Below are 16,583 nucleotides of genomic sequence, written 5' to 3'. Positions count from 1 at the left end.
TTTTCAGGGTGGGGAGGGGGGTGGGCATCAGCTTGGGAGGTTATTCCCAGGTTGTTCTTATTTGCAGCAAATAAGGAGGCCAACTGTGAGGCCGCTCCCCTGCTTGTAGTCTGTCTGTAACTCACCAAGGGGAGGGGCCTCATTGGTCTGTAACAGGACCTGCCTGCAGAAGCTCATCCTGTCCACTTCTCCTTCCATCTGGTCTACCTGCCCCTTCCGCCAAGGCTGTTTGCCTTGTTTGCATTGTATTCATTACCTGTGGCTGCTGCAACAAACTGCCACCAACTGGGTGACTTAAAACGTCAGAAGTGTGTCCTCTTACGTCTGGAGGCCAGCAGTCCAAAGTCAAGGTGTCAGCACGGTCACACTCCCTCCGGAGGCTCCAGGGCAGAATCCTTCCTGGCCTCTTCCAGCTTCTGCTGGCTCCTGGCGCTCCTCGGCTTCTTGAGGAGGCACATTCCAATCTCTGCCTTTCGTCTTTCCCTGGCCTTCTTCCCGGCCTGTGTCTTGGTGTTCTGACCCTTCTCCGAACACTCTCATTTGCATTAGGCCGTTCCCAAGCCACGATGATTTCATCTCCGTCCTCACCTTCATGGCATCTGCAAACACTCTGCTTTCAAATGCAGGCGCACTCTGAGGCCGTGGGAGGACATGAATTTGGGGGAAACTCTAGGCAACCCTCTGCGCTCATCTGCTTTCACTTCATTGAGACGGCGATGCCAGCACCTCTGCGTCTTCACTGATTATTTGTTTATTTGTTTGACAGAGACAGAGCATAAGCAGGGGGCGTGGTAGGTAGAGGGAGAGTGAGAAGCAGGCTCCCCGCATAGCAGGGGGCCCAATGCAAGTGTTGATCCGGGACTCCGGGACCATGACCTGAGCTGAAGGCAGACTCTTTTTTTTTTTTTTTTTTAAGACATCTATTTATTTATTTGACAGAGAGAGAGAGATCACAAGTAGGCAGAGAGGCAAGCAGAGAGAGAGGAGGAAGCAGGCTCCCCGCCAAGCAGAGAGCCCGATGTGGGGCTTGATCCCAGGACCCTGAGACCATGACCCGAGCCGAAGGCAGAGGCTTCCCACTGAGCCACCCAGGTGCCCCTGAAGGCAAACTCTTAACTGACTGAGCCACCCAGGCATCCCTTAGCTATATTCTTTCCTGTTGTACTTGTTTTACATGTTCCCCAAGCTGTCAAAAAAATACATAGTTATATATTTATATTATTATATATTGTATATATTATATTTATTATTATAAGTGTGTATTATCATATATATGTATATTATTTGTATTAGTTTTCTCAACTCATTTGAAAGTTCCTTAAAGCAATGTGTTCATTTCAACTTCATACCCAAGTTCTTAGCAGAGTGATTGGTGTGTCTAGTAGCATACACATTTATTGGATTACAGTAATTCAGAATTTTGCCTTTAGCCATGTCTTTTTTTAAAATTTTTTTATTTTTTTATTAACATATAATGTATTATTAGCCCCAGGGGTACAGGTCTGTGAATCGCCAGGTTTACACACTTCACAGCACTCACCATAGCACATACCCTCCCCAATGTCCATAACCCCACCACCCTCTCCTTTTAGGGAGACCCTGGCAACCCTCAGTTTGTTTTGTGAGATTAAGAGTCTATTATGGTTTGTCTCCCTCCTGATCCCATCTTGTTTCATTTTTTTCCTTTCCTACCCCCCAAACCCCCGATTCTGCCTCTCAAATTCCTCATATCAGGGAGATCATGTGGTAATTGTCTTGCTCTGATGGACTTATTTCACCTTTAGCCTATCTGAACAGGAGAGGACGCAGACTAGCACAGAATTCTCTCCTCATCGCTCCTGGGCTTTTCCTTCAGGTCCAGCCTCTCTGGATACAACCTGCTGGCCTAGTGTTTTAGAAAGGAACACACTCTTCTGTCTCCCCATCTCCCAGTGACCACTGGCCCCCCAGGCACGACAGAGACCACACTCACAATGCTGGTGGGAATAATCGAAGCAATCTTGTCTTTTCCTGAGGAGAGATCTCAGAGTGGCCTTGAGAGGATGCTAAGGGAGTGAAGGGCTCCAGGGGCCTCTCCAAGACATGTGTTGTGGACTCTGGGAAGGAAAGCAAAGTCCAGGAGGACAGAGATGAGGCTCAGCCTCTGTATTCCCAGGATCAAGTATGCTGCCCTGCACAGAGCCAGACCCAGCAGACCCTGGAGGATCATGGCAATACTTACTCATCTGGCTGAAACTCAAGTGGATATGGTCACTCAGCTCTCCTCTTGAATGCGCAGGAGAGCCTTGCCTGCTCCCTGGAGAGACACCCCCCACCCCAGGGCTACCTGGTCTTCCTGAGTTCACCACCAGCCTCAGCGGAGTGCCAAGAGAGGCCCAGCGCTCTCTGCATGAGGCCTCTGTGCCCAAGGCCATGGTTCCTTGGGCTGTCAAGCTGATTCTCTTTCTTGCTCCTCTGCCTCTGCAGCTGTCTGGGTGCCTCCTTCTCCCCTTACCAGAGGGAAGTCTACACTTACTCTGAGGGTTTGGATCCAAATCAGAGCTGTTGCAGACGCTCTCCTCCAGCTGCTTGTGGCCCAGGCTGAGACAAAATGTTTTGTGTGGTTTCAGGGATGAGATCACACCCGTTTTCTGTTGCAATGTCCTTAACAGATTTTCACTGGGGGGTGGGGTGGGGTGGGGGGCACGATAAACAGTTAATAAGAAAGCAGCGTCTTCTTTCTTTGACATCATTTCTCCTTTTTCTTTCTTCTTTCTCCTCCTCCTAGTTTTTCTAAATTCCAAACCCTGACAAAAAGGCAAAATGTTAGCATCTCATGGAAGTATGTGGCCTTTAGTGCTATGGGATGAAAATATCAAAGAGCCGGAAGTTAATGGGATTCATGGGTAGAAAATGTCTACAAAGCCACAAGGCGAGTCCTCATGGTGCCAACACAAGGCAGAATTGGGCTTTTCTGGAGAAGGCACATGGTTAGGTGACCCCGCAGGCCACCCAGCAGTCCTGAGACAGCAGAAATGCATACCTGTCTTTCTGTCCATAGTCCATGCTGGGGATGGGGAGAAGCAAGAGGAAAGCACACTCACTTTACATTCCATGTCTGTCCAAGACTGTTCTCAATGGCTTCCTCCCAGAAACACAAGGATCCTTAAGTTCTACCCCATCAGGCCCCCCCTCCACCTGACCCCCTGCCACCAGCTGCCAGCTGCCATCGGCCAGGCTAATTTATGTGAAAGAAAAATGTTTCTGGATGTGCCTTGTCTCCTACTGAGTTTATTAGTTGTCAGTCAAACCAGGTGAATTCGAATTTTGTCGTGATTTATTGTAGAAAAGGAAATTAAAATTGTGTTTCTAGATTTTTTTTTCGTCCTCTGCTCTTTGCTATCATAAATAGCTAATACACTCTTTTATGTTATTCACTAATTGTTTCACGTCCTGTATCTGAGGGTAGGACTCAGGTCACAGCACTTTCTTGGACTTCTTGCAATGTACCGCACACAGGGGGCATTCAGTCCTCAGTAAACATCTTTTCATCGAGTAATTAAGTTACTAGATTGAGTCTGAATTGCTGGACATCTGGTTTCAGGGATCCATGTGGGGTTTTATGTTTTTTTTTCTTTCCTGGGATCTAATTCACAGGGAACAAGCACCCTCGACTTCTCTGCTCAAGGAAGAAGAAAGGGGAAAATGCAATGGTAGCTACCTAAGTCATTGCCGTAGAATGCCCCCTATAGGGTTGTTAGTATCCTGAACAGCAGGGGAGATGTGTGTATCCCCTGAAAGATACATGAAAAATACAAACTACCACTAGTTCATTTACTTCTTTGGAGGAACTATAGGGCGATACGTCATTAATATTGGTTCCCTTCTACTACAGGGAATACTAGTCTGTTTTTCCCTCTAGAAACGTAAACCCTAGGAGGGCAGTGATGATGATGCCAGTGGTCATTAGTCTGTATTGCTCAGTTCCATATGTCCGTCTCACAGAGGAGTATCAGGCACATTGTAGACGTTCAAGAAGCATTTAAATGAATGGAGTTCAGGTTATATTTGGTATAACCTTACAGATTATGGTAATCTGCCAAGTAGAGAGTAGACACGTTCTTTCATAACATTTGAAGTCTGTCCTTGAGGTTTGATGTCAGGCCAAGTGTCTCCCACTCTGAGTGGATCTGGGATTCTGTGAAAAACCTTAGCCTGGTGCCTTCAATAACCATGATGGTCCACTTCTGGAAGGTGAGGAGTGTTTGCAGTAAGGAAGGAGAATGGCAAGCCAGTTGGAAAAGCTGATGTAATGAAGACAAGAGAATGGGTCCCCACGTGCCCATCCTTCACGGCAGAGTACATTGGTCTGTGTGGGATGTCCATAGCGATCACAGAGGTCTTTGACAGGATTCTTCCTCCCTTCAGCTTCATTTGGTTATTCTTCACCCTTCTATGGTAATAGGTTGGGTTCTGACTAGTGTTCATTTTGATACTGGGGAAGAATCAGAGAAGATTGGCAAAAAAAAATGGTCCTTTGTGATGCTATTATTTGAAATCATCAATCTTTTTTTTTTTTTTTTAAAGATTTTATTTATTTATTTGACAGAGAGATCACAAGCAGGCAGAGAGTCAGGCAGAGAGAGAGGAGGAAGCAGGCTCCCCTAGAGAGCAGAGAGCCTGATGCGGGGCTCGATCCCAGGACTCTGAGATCATGACCTGAGCCGAAGGCAGCGGCTTAACCCACTGAGCCACCCAGGCGCCCCTGGAATCATCAATCTTGGTGATCATTCGTTTCCCCTGAGAAGACCCGGACTTCTACAGACATGAGTTTGTTCATCTTTCAGTACTCTCCCGAGGCCCAGAGATTGTCTGCTCCAGTTTTTGGATGGTGAGACCAAAGCATGGACGTTGGTCTAAGACCAAGCATGCTGGTCCTGCCATGGCTGTCTTCCACCCTGGTCTCGGATTGCCAGAAAACAGTAGGACCTTGACTTGCTGCTACTGTTGGATGGAGAAAATGATGTGCTCCATGATTTCCAACATTATCACATTTTTTATGGCTTATGTTTCTTACTACTGGAATAAAAGCCCAGACACAAGTGATCATCTATAAAGCCCTTTGAACTTAGGATCTGTCGATCCCTACAGGGAAACAGAGGGCAGTAGGGGAAAATGAGCTAGTGAATATTATGTAACTAAAAATTTTGAAGTAATTAGTGGTTTCTGGCCTGGACACTGGGGTGTAAGCCCAAGATGCTTTTGCCCTCAGTGTTCAGTCCCAAGGAGGGGATGCAGTAGGAGTTGTGGGGTCTGGAGCCAGACAGTATTGGCTCCACCGTGTACTGGCTCTGGGAATTTGAGCAAGTTACATGACGTCTCTGTACATCAGCTGAACTTCTCACTTGTAATACCACCACCTCATTGGGTTATTGGGAGGATAAAATGATTTAACACATTCCGTACTTAAAACCCTTAAAACAGCAATTGACACATGGCGTGTGTTCAATAAATGCTCTCTGATGATTAAGATGACGGTGATTTTCCTTCTAACTGTAGGCCACAGGGACCCTTTCCCCCAATATTTATTGGCTCATGGCATGAAATGGCAATTTCTAGATCTAATTGGCATCCAGTTTGCTGGACCTCATCCCAGAATGAAACTCTTCTGGGCCTTTCTAGCAAAGGGAAAGTAATAGAGTAAGATTTAGGAAGAAAGCAGAAGAATGGTTAGAGAGATGAAAATAGAAAAACTGATTAATTATTGTATTCACTCAACAATCTTTATTATGTATCTGCCATATTCAAAATACCATCTAGGACTGTGGGGGACATATAGTAAATGCACACATGCACGCACGTGCACACACACACACACACACACACACACAATATTGTTTCTGCCCTCAGAGCATTTATAACCCCCTTTCTCAAGAGGCTTTCCCTGAAGGGACCCCAGGCAGGGCTAGGGCTGTTCCTCTGCACCACGTATGTTAGCAGACATGTTAATGCACTCTCATGTTAACAGACTTTGAATTGCCTGCCTGTCTGGAAAACTGTGTGCTTCCTGAGTGCAGGAAACTTGTCTTGTTTGGCACGTGTAGCATGGAGCAGGGTGTTTGGTGCTGAGTGTGCTTGTTGGACTGGACAGGACTGGATGGGATGAGCAGAGGTTGCCTCTTCCGTGTGTGTCTTCCTTCCCTCCCCCTTTCATGGATGTCATACCTTAGCGTTAGACCTCACTTTTAGACCCAGTTGTCATCCTTGACCTCTTCTTGGTCCTCCTGTGCCTGTGACTTTACCTCTGGCTTTTTTGCCTCCTTGATTCCACTGGACACACTGGAATCTCTTACCGCTGAGCCAAGAGAAAGAAGGGGTCTGTCTTCTTCAACAAGGTGATTCTTGAGTAAAGTGAGAAGGATCAACCACAGGCTTCTTTTGCTTCCGGGCATCAGCTACTTAAGTTCTGGCTTTTGCATCCCCCAGAGGCGGCATCTCTTGGTCTAGTTACTCCCCTTTCTCTAGAAGAGAAGCCTGGCATGGAGTGAAACTGGGACCTGAGGGTAGGGTTGGCCAACGCTTAGACCAAAGATCCTCACATCCAACTGGGTTTGCCTTGCGCTTTCCTTCCCTCTTCTTTGCAACCAGGCTCCTGGGCACAGAGGTCTCAGGGCCAGCCCATACCCCTCCCCCAGTACCCCACCCCCCCAGGGCAGCAGACCAGTCCAGCTCATCTCCCAGGGGAGTCTCTGCAGCTTCTGGCTTCTGTCAGTGGCTGGAAGCTTAGGGCTTTCTGAAAGTAATCACACAATGTGGATCTGCAAATTGTTTATGCTAAGTGTAGTCTCATGCAGACATCCATAAAAATGCTGCCAGTTACCAACCATCCCTGATATTCTCTCTCTCTCTCTCTTTTTAAGATTTTTATTTTTTTTAAAGTCATCTCTACACCCAACGTGGAGCTTGAACACATGACCTCAGGATCGAGAGTTGCACATTCCACAGACTGAGCCAGGCAGGTCCCCCATTCCTGGTACTGTTTTCAACAGTCTGAATGGCTGTTCATCTTTCCAGTCTACCCAGAGAGGCTCATCCTCCTGGGACACACATGCCCCCAATACATGCCACCCACCCAGATATCTGCCTAAGTGGCTTACTGGACATTCAGGTTCACATACTCACTGCGCACCCTGATGCTTTCTGCAAAGACCCAGCTCATCTCCATCTCCCTCTGTGGTCATGTTTAGCCAGAGTCTTCATTTGTAATTGTTTTTGAAGCTTAGCTTTAAACCTCTCTTCAAAACCACAGTGGTATGGTGGAAGGTAAGGCTGCCAGAGTTTGGAAGAGTCATACAGTCTGTCTTCCCCTTGCCTCAGGCCACTTTCGTCTTCTTCTGGAACACTGTAATGGAAAGGAGGACAGACACTTTTTCTGCACTTGTCTGATGGCTCCTTCTCGAACATAAACTAACACATAGTCTGTGTGGCGCCAAAGTTCTTCAACTGAGGCTCATCAGAGAGGCTATTGGAGGAGCTGCTGTTGGTTTTGGAGTTGGCTAAACCAGGAAGATTTCTGGGGGGATTTTTTTTTTTTTTGGTCCTTTGTTACTGCTGAGGGGCTGACTCTAAGAACCAAGCACAAAGAATGATGGTTTCTGAAACTCTGGATTTTACTCTCCAGCTCCCTCAAGTCAGTAGTGACTTGGGTTAGACAACATATTTTTTGATGAGAAATGTTTTTTTTTTTTGAAGATTTCATTTATTTCATGGACAGAGATCACAAGTGGGCAGAGAGGCAAGCGGGGAGCAGGGGAAGCAGGCTCCCTGCTGAGAGAGACCCTGATGTGGGGTTCGATCCCAGGACCCTGGGATCATGATCTGAGCCAAAGGCAGAGGCTTAACCCACTGAGCCACCCAGATGCCCCGAGAAATGTATTCTTAACAGGCCACTCTATACTTTCCAACTCCAAATCTTGATCATGGGGATCATGACTTGGACCCTTGACTCACAGTGTTTCTCAATTCCTCTATAAGGCTGGGAGGCTCAGCCAAGTACGGTCAGTACATATATATTTGTCATCACAGCTAATCATGAAGGCCAAGGATCAAGTGTCAATTTCTTTGCCTTACATTCAAGGACCTCTGAAATCTGGCTCCTTCTTACCACTTCAGAGTAGTATGCCCTTCTTTGAGCTCTTGCTTTGGTCACAATGGCATTCCTTAGTTCATAAAATCTGATATTCTTACTCCTTTGACAGTTCCCTCTCAATCTCCTTTTAGGGCATCTCTTCCTCCATAAATGTGGAGAGTTTTCCCAAAGGTTTTGATGTTGGTGTCTTTCTCATTTATACATGTTCTCATTCACCTGAAGGCTTCAACTACCCCCACTAAGTTCACATCTCTGTCTCTGTTCAGAAATTTCTCAAGAATTCTAGACCCCCATAATCTCACTGAATAACTTGGCTATCTCAGTTGGCACCTCAAACTTAACATGTCTAAAACTGAATTCACATTTCTTCTCAAGCTTGGTTTACCTTCTGTATTTCATGCCTAAGACAATGACCCCCCAAGCCAAAATCCAAGAATCACCCTATATTTCACCCTCATCCTTGTTTCTTACTCCAAATTGGAACTCTTGATCCCACCCCTGACAAATACCTCCTCCATCTCAGGAAATTGTATTATTATGTATCCACCTGCTCAAGATAAAAACTCTCAAAGCCTTCTTGACAGCTCTCTTCCCATCATTCCCACATTTCATCCATCAGAAAGTCCTATTGGTTCTACTTCCAAAATATCCCCTCAACCTCTGCTTCTCGTTGAATGTATTCAAGAAGCCACTAGGTTCTGTAGATTTGATACCACAACATCTTCCCTTCATCACTTTGCCCTTTTCTGTGGTACTCTCGCTCCTTTGTCCAGACTATCATAATTCACTCCTAATTAGTCTGCTGGTCTTCACACTTAACATCTTTTAACGCCATGGTTGATTCATTCCAATAGGATTTATAGAATGACCAATGTGCTTGGGAAACAAGTGCAAGTAAAGCAGACATGATACCTGCCCTATGGGCCTTACATTCTGGTGAGGAAGACAGACATTGAACCCATACTTGCAGGTATGACTGGTGGTGGGGCAACCCCAGGGGCTGAGAATGCAGAACGTGGAGACCTAACCTAACCTTTGGGCACTGGCAAGTCTTCTCAGTGAAGAAAAGTTTCAACTGAAAACCGAGGAATGAACAGGAGACAACTAAGCGAAGGGAAGAAGGTGAGGGGACAGGAAGGGTAGCCCACTCAGAACATCACATGACAAATGTGTCATGAATTTCCTCCAGTTACCTGTTTAATCTATCTTCTTTCTTAAAACATTTTTTTCAGATAAAAATTAATACACATTCATTGCAGGGTATTTGGAACTACTGAAAGATTTAGAATGAAAAATAACCTTTATTCACAGTCTCACCAGCCAGAGATAAGCACTGCTCACACTAAGGTGTATGTCCTTTCACTCTGTCTACGCACATGGGCATTTCCAAAGTGATCTCCCCTCACTAAAAAATCTCATCATATTATTGTTTCCTTTCTGAAAAACAACTGGTAGGTTCTCCCAGTCTGGGAGCCCAAGTGCCTAGCTTGCTGCTTAGCAATAAATGTTTGTCGAATGGTTGACTTAACACATGAGTGAGCCAATAAATGTATGCGCACCCACCTCCTCTTTTCCATGATTTGTTTGACAGAGTCTTGTCTTAGGGTATGACTCCATCCAAAGCCTTCTTCAAAGGCTCCAACCCTCACGGCAATGCTTGTCTTCAAGCACAGATTGTGTTGCTTCTCAAATGCTTAGCAAAGGTTAACTGCCTTGGAATGTTGTTTTTCTAAATTTGCACTTTGAAGCTTTTCATGCTGAACTGTCTGTTGATAACTGAACATCATTCTATCCCTTCTGTATTCTACCTTTAGGCGGGGGCTGGAAACCTGAGAACAGCACTTCCCAGCATTCTTTGCTTTGCTGGCAGCATTCCCAGCTAGAGTCCACCAAAGAAAGGCATTTGCCTGAAATACGGAAGGAGAAAGAGAGGCAGAAGTATCAGTCCTCTGAGAACTTCTTTCCTTGGCACTAGAAGCAGTTGGGATCATCGGGAGTGGTTTATGGCAGCTCTGGAAGCTTCTGATTCCCTAAAAGGTAGAGGTGACCCTAAGAGCCGGTCTTTGCTCTATAGTCCTGCTTTGTCACCTTCTGTGCTGGTGCTTCTGTTCTCCTGACCAAGGCCTCAGCGAATTCCCCCACAGGCAAGGCTGGTGGCCTGGGGCTCTTTGTACCTTCTGACCTGCCCAGAACCTTGCCTGGGTGAATTCCTTAATATGTGTTTGCTGCTGCCTAGTACAACAGTAGTGCCCAATACTTTGTCCCTATAGGCAAAACATCTTGTTTAATAGACGGAGCTGTGTTGGTCTAATGATTCCTCCTCTGCGGTAGCTTATTGCACACGTGTGCACTTGCACAAATGTAACGGAAGAGTATGACAAGACGGGGACTCCGTGCACGGAGGCCAATACTGATGTGGCAGCCTAATGACCACGATGACCAGGATACCCATCAATACTCATTAACTATCTATTGTGTGTCCAGAACCCGCATGAGGCCTTACTGGGGCTGGGTACCAGGGAAAACTACCATAAACTCGTGTCTATTTGTCCACTGCCTAGTCTGGGCCAGGCATGGTGCTGGGTGTTGGATTACATGTCGAACAGGAACAGCAGCTCTCTGCCCTCCCACAGATCACAGCCTAGCAATCTCATTGCTTGATGGGCATTACTGAGAAGAAATGAGGCCAGTCATTCACTCTTTCCACCTTACTCCCTATGACTCTGGCATGAATGTCTTCAAGCTCACCGGGCCTACTGAGCCCCTAGGACAGCATTGGACTTTTTAGAGATGGGGTAGCAAACCATGGATTCCACCAGCGTGCTGGCATATCTGTGGCCAGATTCAGGATTGCTTCCTTCTTTCTCAGCATTCCATTCATTGCAGAAATCTGGCCTGGAAGCCAGTGGCATCCCACCCTAAATACTAGAAAAAAAAGCAAGGTGAATAGTCAGGTGATTGTCAACAGGCAGGGTTGGAAAAACTTGTAGAAATGAATGAAAGTGTTATTCTATGCCAGGCCACCAGATGAAACAAATGGGGGGTAGAGTAACATTTAAATAGCATATTCTGGGACTTTAAGGAAAAATAAAAGAAATATAAAAATCCTCTAAGTAACTGAAAGGTAGTGCCAAGAGGGCCATCCCATGGGCTTAACGAATGTTTATCGAATGTTTATTGTGTGCCAGGCATGGGTCCCAATGAGTTATAGGAATGACTCACTTAACCCCACTCATGAGTAGGTGGTACTACAGTCCTTATTGGACAGGTCAGGCAACTGAGGCAGAAGAGTGGAAGCACCTTGGCCCAGGCCGTAGAAATATGTGGTGAAACTGGGGTATGAACCTAGGTGGTTTGATGAAATTAAGGGGACATATCAAGACCCCATCCTTTGGAATTTCTCCTGCTTCCATCTGAGCTAGTCTGATCTGAACACTCAGATATCAAGTGCCAGGAGAGCTATTTTTAAGAAGGAGCTGCAAAGGAGGTCTGTGGATGTTTTCCATTACTGTTGGGATCTGAGGAGATGTTCACGCTCGAGCCCCAACAGTCACGTTTATTCTTTTGGGCCAGACTTTTGTCCTAACATGTGAATGTGCCATCTGATCTCTGATCAGCCCTCAGCATCATAGGATAAATTGCCACATTAATTCACTTAATTTTCTTTCTCTCTCTCTTTTTTTTTCCTTCCTTCTTTCTTTTTTTTTCTTAAGATTTTATTTATTTATTTGAGAGAGAGAACACACAAGCAGGGGGAATGGCAGAGGGAGAGGGGGGAGAAGCAGGCTTCCCTCTGAGCAGGGAGCCCGATGTGGGGCTCAGTTCCAGGACCCTGGGATCATGACCTGAGCTAAAGGCAGATGTTTAACTGACTGAGGCACCCAGGTGCCCCAATTCACTTTATTTTCAAGACACAGGGCTCAGAACAGAGAGCCAGGTGGCAAAACCCTTAAGAAACATGTATGTCCTTGAAACAGTAGAAGCATCCCCTTGGAGATTCTGTGGCACTGGGTTTAAGCATTTCAACATTTAAATTTGGAGTGTACACTATTCAGCTCATAACTTTCCCTAAATTAATCTATAAATTGAGAACTACCCCCATCAATTCCCAGGAAAGCCATTCATGGAATTCAATAATCTGAATCTGAAGTTTATATAAAAGAGCAAAAGTCAAATATAAACTAAACATTTTTGAGAAAAGAATGAGATGGTAGGGTCGGCCTGTTTGTATATTAAAACTTATTGTAAAGTTGTAATAATTAAGGTAGAGTGTCATGGTATAGGAATAACCAAATAGATCAAGGGGACAGAATAGAAACTCTAGAAGCAAAACCACACATATATGAAAACTTGATAAAAGAGAGATGACATGGCATATTAGAGGGGTAAGCAGGTTTGTTCAATAGGTGGTGCTAAAAATCTCAATATCCAGGGGCGCCTGGGTGGCTCAGTGGGTTAAAGCCTCTGCTTTCGGCTCAGGTCATGATCCCAGGGTCCTGGGATCGAGCCCCACATTGGGCTCTCTGCTCAGCAGGGAGCCTGCTTCCCCCTCTCTCTCTGCCTGCCTCTCTGCCTACTTGTGATCTCTCTCTGTTAAATAAATAAATAAAATCTTTAAAAAAACAAAACAAAACTCGATATCCATACAGAAATATAAAATAAAATTGGATGCTTTGTTTATACTGTGGACAAAAATAAGTGCCAGGTATACTAAAAGTTAAATGTGTTAAAGCAACATTTTAAAAGCTCTATAGGAACATATAGGTGACCATCTTTTGGGCCGCAAGATAGAAAAACATTTCCTAAATAAGTTATAAGAGAAATAAATCATAAAGGGAAAAACTGATAAATTTGACCAAATTAAAATTTAAAAGTTACACATATAAAAATGTCAGAAAGAAGGTTAACAGAGAAACAGAAGAAGAAATGATCTGTTATGCAATAATACAAAGAATTAGGAACCAGGACACATAAAAAACTATAAACAGATAAGAAAAATACAGACAAAAAGAAAACTATAAACAGTCCAGGCAGTTCCCAGAAAAAGAAACAAAAATAATATATGAGAAGATACTCATTACGTTTTCCCAACCTCATTAGTAATTCCAGAAATAAAAATTAGAACCAGGAGATACCATTTCACAGCTCTCCACTTGCCCATAGTATAAAAATATTAAAATAATTCTGTCAATTTCAAGAGTAGGAGACTATGAGGAATCATGAGGAAGTCACACACTTGTAGGAATGGAAGTAGGCCATAACTGCTCTGGAGAGTAATTTAACCATATCCAGTGAAGCTGAAGACTTTTGGTATGCTTTAGGGTCTAGAAACTTCCTCACATATACAGATAAGATCTGAAAAAACTATCAAGCATGACGTTTATAATAGGAAAAATTGGAATCATACTAACATAGTCATTAACAGCAAAATGGGTAGATTTTGTGGTACATTATACAATGTAATAGTACATAACAACAGAAATAAATGGACTGGAGTAACATGTATCAACATTGTGGCAGATAGATCCCAGGCCAACCAACAGATCCCAATAATTCCCAACTCCTGGTGTCTGAACATTTGTGAAATTCTCTCCCTAGACTGCAGGGGCCCTCAAAATCCTTATATATCATATAACCTCATTTTAGTGATTAGAATGAGGGATTCTGCTGGTCTTACAAAAGCAAGCTGCTATGATGTGAACTGCATAGGGAGAGGGCCTCAGGGCAGGGAAGTGGGTGTCCTTCAGGGGTCAGGGCTCTCAGCCATACAAACTCAAGGAAATGAATTATGCCAACAGCCTGAATGAGCCTGAAAGCAGATCCTTCCCCAGTCAGGCCTCCAGATGAGAATGTGGTCCGGCCAAAACTTCAGTTGCGGCCAGTGAGACGCTGAGCAAAAGATCCAGTTAAATCATACCTGGACTCCATGGGACGCCTGGGTGGCTCAGTTGGTTGGACGACTGCCTTCGGCTCAGGTCATGATCCTGGAGTCCCGGGATCGAGTCCCGCATCGGGCTCCCAGCTCCACGGGGAGTCTGCTTCTCTCTCTGACCTTCTCCTTGCTCATGCTCTCTCTCACTGTCTCTCTCTCAAATAAATAAATAAAATCTTTAAAAAAAAAAAATCATACCTGGACTCCTGATCCACAGAAATTGTGAGATAATAAATGTATGTCATTTTATTTTATTTTATTTTTTTTTTAAAGATTTTATTTGACAGAGAGAGAGAGATCACAAGTAGGCAGAGAGGCAGGCAGAGAGAGAGGAGGAAGCAGGCTCAGTGCTGAGCAGAGAGCCTGATGCGGGGCTCGATCCCAGGACCCTGAGATCATGACCTGAGCAAAGGCAGAGGCTTAACCCACTGAGCCACCCAGGCGCCCCAATGTATGTCATTTTAAACCACTGCATTTGTGGTTGTTAAGTGGTGCTAGAACACTAATACATACGTTAATAAAAAACATAATATTGTTAGAAATAAAGCAAGGTGGATCAAGAGACAAACAATACATATACCAACTACATAAAGCTCAAAAGCCTTCAAACCTTCTTTATACTTCAGAAGCTTGTGTATAGACATATGCAGTGAAAGTGTAAAGACTGGCACTGGAATGATAATCTCAATTTCAGGAAAGTGTTTCTCTTTTGAAGAAAGGGGAAGAGGATCAGAGAGCCATATGTAGGGTCGTTAATAGTGTTAATAATGTTTTATTTCCTAAGCTGGGTAGAGATTCAAGAGTGTTTATAATACTCTTCTCTATGCCTTTTTGTATATCTGAAATGTTCCATAATTTTTCCCAGACCTGCAATTGGCAAGAAGGAGTGGAAGAAAGAACTTCTAAGGCCAGGCTGACTATGGACTATGGGATATGGGATAATAGAGGTGGAAGGAAATGGGAGGACAGAGGAACAGAGGGACAGCAGTCTGCAGGGGTATGTCATGGAAGCCCTGCCCCTCAGTCCCTCAGGGAGCCACCCATAGACGCATCTCCCAGATACCACAGTTGGCCTCAAACAGGCGACCTCAGCAGTTCCACAGTAAGACCTTGTCATTACCGTGACCTTGCCTTTGCATGCAATGGAAGGTTTACCATGCAGCAGCCTTGCTGTAATCTGACACCCTGAGAAAACAATAATTAAAAAAAAACAACCAACCAAAACCAACCACAAAACCCCAAAATGTTGGCAGTTAGGTTATTAGAGAGAATCAAAGTTGTGTTGTTATGTTTTTTTTAAACAAAAAATAAAAGCTGGAACAGCCTGGTTTTAGGAGAAAAATTTAAGAGGGGAGGTTGTGACTCACTTTGTAAAGAAAAGGATTGTTATTTTCCTATCAGTTTTTAGCAATTAGTCATCTTCAGGGAAGCACAGTGGGGCCTTTCTTCTCTTTGACTTACAGCCATCAAATCTGGGAGACGTCATGATACCTCGGTTGTATAAGAATGACCAAAAGAGGGATCCCCAGTAACATTTAATAGTTGGCTCTTCAGAGAGAAAAAGCTCTTTCCTGATTCCCTGACTTCTACTCTCACAGTGACTGATTTGTTAGCTACCCACGTGACATCACTGAGTGTGGGGCTGGGAAGTTAGGAGAGATGCACACACTTGGCTCTCAGAAACCCATACATTCCACTTCAATATGCAACTGAAATCTCCCTCCCACCAGGGTGGTGAGCAGTGCTGGCTGGAGTTCTCAGCCACGGGAGGGTGACCAGTGTCAGGGAGAAGACTCCTACATCTGCAGCCTCTCTGGCTCCCTCTCAACCCAAAGATGTTGAAATTACATCATTCCACTTAGAACGTAGAAGCACTTCCTTCATAGCCAAATATTTCTAGAGGATAATAATATACAAAACCCGATTCCTTTTTTAGAAAAACAATACAGATGAGTTGTCCTCTTTGAAGAAGCAGGGACTTAGCGTTGGTGATGGAGGTCAACCTAGATACCATACCTTTTCCATCACAATCAGCCTCGACAGCAGGTTTCCTTATAGATCTCAGGGAAGCTTCATCTGGGGCTAAGTTTGGAAAATCCTCTTGGAGAATTTCAGTTCTCTGGGTTACTGTGCTCAGTCTTACAGTCCACTTAACGTTTTTCAGTCTGAAGGGCATTTTCTGAGAAAAGTCAGGAGGCCTATATTATTTAGGATAATATGAGTACAAGTAACAAAGCACTGTAACCTGACTGTAGTTAATTAGTTAGTTAATTCGGGGATTCAAGAATGTCATTAAGGACCCAGAATCCTCCCATATTTCTGCTCTGTCATCTTTTGTCCTGTTTAGCTCCCCTCATGATTGTAAATATGGCTGTCATATTTCAGGCAGGCATGGAAATAGCCATCAGAAGGAGAAGGACCAACTCTTCTGATAAAGAAAGCTTTTCCAAAAACCACATTTGACAAAAATGTCAAATATCCTTTCCTAAATCAGACCATATTGAAGAGACTGGAATTATCATG

The sequence above is a fragment of the Enhydra lutris genome, unplaced genomic scaffold (assembly GCF_002288905.1).
Source record: "Enhydra lutris kenyoni isolate GAN:26980312 unplaced genomic scaffold, ASM228890v2 scaffoldscaffold24, whole genome shotgun sequence".
In the NCBI taxonomy this organism is placed as follows: Eukaryota; Metazoa; Chordata; class Mammalia; order Carnivora; family Mustelidae; genus Enhydra; species Enhydra lutris.
Note: the sequence above shows the minus strand (reverse complement) of the source record.